This window comes from Physeter macrocephalus, unplaced genomic scaffold (genome assembly GCF_002837175.3).
Source record: "Physeter macrocephalus isolate SW-GA unplaced genomic scaffold, ASM283717v5 random_683, whole genome shotgun sequence".
Taxonomy (NCBI): domain Eukaryota; kingdom Metazoa; phylum Chordata; class Mammalia; order Artiodactyla; family Physeteridae; genus Physeter; species Physeter macrocephalus.
In genome coordinates this window covers 32,429-37,486 of record NW_021145993.1, presented here as the reverse complement: position 1 = coordinate 37,486, position 5,058 = coordinate 32,429, and the positions used below count along the sequence as shown (strand labels likewise).

General features: G+C 58.9%; 1 protein-coding gene across 1 annotated transcript in view; it reads left to right on the top strand.

The window, feature by feature from the left end:
• Window positions 1–4,900: 4,900 nt before the first annotated feature.
• LOC102973769 (SUMO-conjugating enzyme UBC9-B) overlaps window positions 4,901–5,058 on the top strand; it is a gene marked incomplete at its 3' end in the record, with an annotated part of 12,114 nt that continues 11,956 nt past the window's right edge. Inside the window, exon 1 of the mRNA XM_024123328.3 lies at window positions 4,901–5,019. The remainder of the gene's footprint in view (window positions 5,020–5,058) is intronic.

The following is a 5,058-nucleotide window of genomic DNA, read 5'->3' as shown; positions in this document are numbered from 1 at the left end:
GGTTAACACGTGCACAGATGGGGGGAGTGACACTTTCACATGGCCCCAGCATCCCAGCTTGGGCCTCTAGAAAGCGTCCTCTGGGCCCTGTGGGGCCAGGCCAGGGCCTGAGGAGCCATGTGGGGGTCTGAGAGGTGCCCCAGCCCTTTCAGGTCAGAGGGTTCCCTCGGGGAGCTTGCAAGGGGAGCCCCGTAAAAAGGGAGAAGTAGAACCCATCACAGCTGAGTCACTGCTACTTAGGAACATCTTGCGAAGGGCTCAGCCTGGCTCAGCTGGACTGCAGCGGGGGAGACTGTCAGAGACTCGGGGTGTCCTCTATGGACCTGGAGAGCCTGAGGGCAGCACTGCCCACCAGAGCCTGGAGGACGAAGCAGAGGGCACTGGGGCTGGGCCTGAGGAGAGGGAGACTTTGGGGAGCAGATGTGGGCACCCATCCAGTGGTCCCAGCACCCCCTGCAATCCACATGTACCCCCAGAGCAGAAAGATGGGGCTCCTCATCCTCCAAGGACTGTTCCCAAGCTCAGGGAGACAGATGCAGCCCTTCCCAAGCCCCTGGCATTCCCGCCTTCCAGATTTTTCCACAGCAACTGCATCATTTTACATAACCACCAGCAATGCACAAGGCTTCCCATTTCTCCACATTCTTGCCAATGCTCATTATTTCCTGTATTTATTTATTTATTTGCCGCACCGCAGCAGCATGCAGAACTTCCCTGACCAGGGTTCAAACCCATGCCCCATGCAGTGAAAGCGCAGTCTTAATTAACCACTGGAGGCCAGGGAAGTCCAGTTTGTTTGTTTTTAAAGTTACCATCCAATGGGTGTGAGGTGGTATTTTAGAGGGGTTTGATTTGCATTTCTCTAGTGACTAGTGGTGTTGAGCATCTTTTCACATGCTTATTGGCCATTTGTATGTCTTCTTTGGAGAAAAGTCTTTTCAGACACTTTGCCCATTTTTGAACCGGGTTTCTTTTGTTGATGTTGAGTTGTAGGAGTTATGTATTCTAAATATTAACCCCTTATCAGATATGTAATTTGCAAATATTTTCTCCTATTCTATGGGTTGCCTTTTTACTCTGTCAATAATGTCCTTTGATGCACAAAAGTTTTCAATCTTTTTTTTTTATTTTTAAAATAAATTTATTTATTTATTTATGGCTGCATTGGGTCTTCGTTGCGGTGCGCGGGCTTCTCATTGAATTGGCTTCTCATTGCAGTGGCTTCTCTTGTTGCAGAGCACAGGTTCTAGGTGCGCAGGCTCAGTAGTTGTGGCACATGGGCTTAGTTGTTCCGCAGCATGGGGGATCTTTCCGGACCAGGGCTCAAACCCTTGTCCCCTGCATTGGCAGGGGGATTCTCAATCACTGCGCCAGGGAAGTCCCAAAAGTTTTAAATCTTGATGAAGTTGGATTCATCTAGTTTTTTCCTTTACCTGCCTGTGCTTTTGGTGTCACATCCAAGAATAAGTGCCAAATTCAGTGTCATGAAGGTTTTCCCCTGTTTTCTTCTACGAGTTTTATAGTTTTAGTTCTTATATTTAGGTCTTTGAGTTGGTGTTGTATGTGGTGCGAGGTAGGGATCCAACTTCATTCTCTTGCATGTGGACTTTCTTCCTTTTTAACCCAGCCCCTGGAGCAGCAGTCCCTGCGCACAAACCTCCCAGATGCCCATGGCCTGACCCTCAGCAGGTACCCGGGGGAGCTGGGGGTGCTGCCCCTACTCTAGGCAGCTCCCAATCACACTTACCCCCTCCCCACATGGTGGGCACATGACCTGGCTCAGTCAGCCAGAATCCTTCCCCAGGGCTTTATATTCACTGACATTGCACAAAGCCCTCCCCCTCTACAAGCCTCAGTTTCTCCTTTGTACCCAGGGAGCTGGACCCAATCAAATCCCCCCTCTCTCACGAGAACTGTTGCACTTTGGACACAGCAAACTCCCCAGCACAGTAGAAATGTCACTTGTGGTCTGGTCTCAACTGCCTGTCCCACCCCACCCCTTCCCCTCCTCCCCTCCCCCCTGCTTGCTCTGCCCCATACACACTGGCCTTTCCCTACTCACCCCACCTCCCGCTCCTTCTGCCGGGAAGGCTCTTCCCCCAGCCCTCCCCACAGACCTGTTTGGAGGTCACCTCCTCAGAGACCTCCCTGTCTAAACCAGGTGCTTTAGTCAGCACTTGCTGTGTAACAAGTCACCACAAACTCAGTGGCTTTAAAGAAGGCACCTCTTTTTTTAAAATCTTGGTTTCTGTGCATCAGAAGCCCTGGCTTAGTGGGGTCCCCTGCTCAGGGTCTCAGAAGACTGAGGTCGCCTTCTCCAGTCCTCCTGGGGCTTAGGGTCTCCCGCAGACTCCCTGGTTGTTGGCAGCTGTCAGCTTCTTGCTATTGAAGGCTTGGGGTCCCTGCTTTCTTTCTGGCTGTCAGTGGGGGGCCATTCTCAGTTCCTGGATGTCACCCCCTGTTCCATGCCATGTGGCCCTCCCTACAACATAGCAGTGTGCTTCTTCACGGACTCTGAGTTCTGGATACACGTTTGTGAATGACTGATGAGGGGACCACCGAGAGGCCACCATGGAGAACCTGTGTGCAGGGGTGCAGGCTGCTCACATAAGGCTTCTGAAGGCTGAGGATTCCAGAGCCTGCCCACCCCCTGCCCTCCTCCAACCCACCCTCCAGCTAAACGTCCCTCCTCTCTCCAACGATCCCAGCACCCTCTCTCCCCTCCAGCATGAGGACCCCACACCACCTTCCACTGGGATAGGAGTCCTCTCTGCTGGTTGGAACTCAGCCACCTGGGCTGAGGGCCACACCTCCGCCACCTCCGGGTGTCCCCTCACCACAAAGAACCAGGACCTTGTCTTGCATCTCCTGCTCCACAACCTTCTATGGCTCCCCATGGCCCACAGGATCAGGCCCAGGCCTCCACAACCACATGCCACATCCAGTCTGCCTCCTCACACTATACCCACCATTACCCCTCCAGCCCACCTCCCCCCACCTCACTGTGAGCCCTACCCTCTCTTTGGCCCCTTGGTTGTGCAGAGCCCATTGTGGGCCCCAGTTCTCCTCTCCTTCCTCCAGCAGTGGCTACCACCTTTCACTGGCCACTGCTACTTGCTGGGTGCCTTTCTCATGCAGCCCTGTGCAAACCTCCTGGTATCCTCACAAGAAAGATGGCACTGGCACCTGAGGCCCATGGTCCTGGGGTTTCTTAAAGTGTAGCTCTGCAGCCAGGTGCTGTGCAGCAGGCCCACCTGGGGCACTTGTTAAAATGCACACTTCCAGGACCACTCAGAGCCAGCGAACCAAGGCTGGGGACCCAGAGAACAGATGTCTCAGACAATCCCTGATCCTGGCATTTGCCTCAGTGGAGGGACAAAGGGAGGCAGCGCCTCAGAACAGGCCCACGCTGGGTCACTGTGGGGACCCAGGAGTGGGTAGCCCCTCTGGACTTCAGAGCCTAGGAGAGACTTGGAATGCTCACATGCAGCTCAAGGGGGCCGGGCCCTCTGGCCTTTGTTACCTGGGACCCCAATCACTATAACCAGGCCCTCTCGCTGGGCCACTGCTGACCAGGAGGTACCCTAGACAGACCCCCTCTCCAGCCCAACAGAGCCACCAGACCCAGCAGACTACCCCCGACACACACACGGCTGCCCACCCCCCCATCTCAGGGCTTGTGGCCTTCCTCACTGTACTCCCCCAGAATAACAGAACTGCTGGGAGCACACGCAATTCATCCACTGAACACCCGCTGAGAGCTTTGGGCCAGATGTGAGCCTTGGGACACCAGACCTAGGGTCCCTGCCTTGGAGGCCCACAGTCTCAGCACAGTGCCAACTAGGGGACTGGGGTGGGGAGAGGGAATGCAAGGAAATGGAGGGAGGAAGGAGGAGAGAGACAGAGGGAGACTGTGAAAGGGAAAGAAGCAGTGAATGAAAGTAAGCCCCCTCTGCTGTCCAGGGCCGCCAGGAGCCCTGCACCGGCCGCGCGGCCCGGGTCGGGGCCCGGGACACCTCTTGCCACCTGATCCCAAAGCGCCCAAGGGCGGGACGGCCTGACCTTGGAAAGGGCCCTCTTCCCACCGCGAGCCGGGGGGCGGGGGTCAGGGGCCGCCCGACGGGGAGGCGCGTAGCGTGGCCGGGAAGGACCCGCGTTCGCACACAGGTTCAGGGTGGACCCGAGACCGGGACGGCAGGGACAGGGCCGTGATTCAGCCAGCCTCCTTTCCCCTCCCCCACCCGCTCGCAGCCCCGACGCCCCTCCCCCCAGGGCCAGCCCCCGGGTTAGGGAGCGTCCGCACTTCTCCTTCCGTCGGTCGGGCCAGCACTCGGCCTTTTGTACAGGGTCTTCTCATTGGGCAGATTCGACAAACGCCCCGCCCAGAGCCCCGAACTGGCCAATTGCAAGGGGCTTCACAGCGTGCCGTACGCGACGGATCGTAACCTTGCTGCGACGCTTCGGGGATCCCTAGGCCTCAGTAGTCTTTGCTCCCCAGCCCCGGATCCTAGCCTCAAGGAGACCTCTGGGAGCCGTGCCCGGGGAGGTGCCCGCGGGGCATCCGGGGAGCCCTTGGAGATCTCGGCCTCCCCGTTACCCCGCCGCTCGCCGGTGTGTCCTCGGGTGGACGCGTGCCCCGCGAAGGGGAGTTTGCAGACGCTCCCTCACATCGGGGACGCGGCTCCTTTAAGAGCGCAGGTGTCCAGGGCGCCGCCTGACTGGAAAGCCGCCCCCGGGTCGGGCTCCCGGGGCGGGCCCGGGGCGCGGGCGCGCCGCGGCGGAACGCGGGCGGCGGGCGGCGAACGGCCTAGCGGGCGGCGCGGGGCGTGCGGCGGCGGCAGCGGGTTGCGGGGCAGGCGCGCGACGGGCAGGCCTCGCAGGCCCCGCCCCGCCCCGCCCGCTCCGGGGTCCTCGAGCGCTCGGGCTGCGCGCGGAGCGGGCTCGGGAGGGAAGTCCCGAGACAAAGGGAGCGCCGCTGCCGCCTCGTCCGCCTCGCTCGTCGGGCCGCGGCCGCCCGAGGTGAGCGCGCGGGGCGGACGGGCCGGGGGCCAGGCCTTG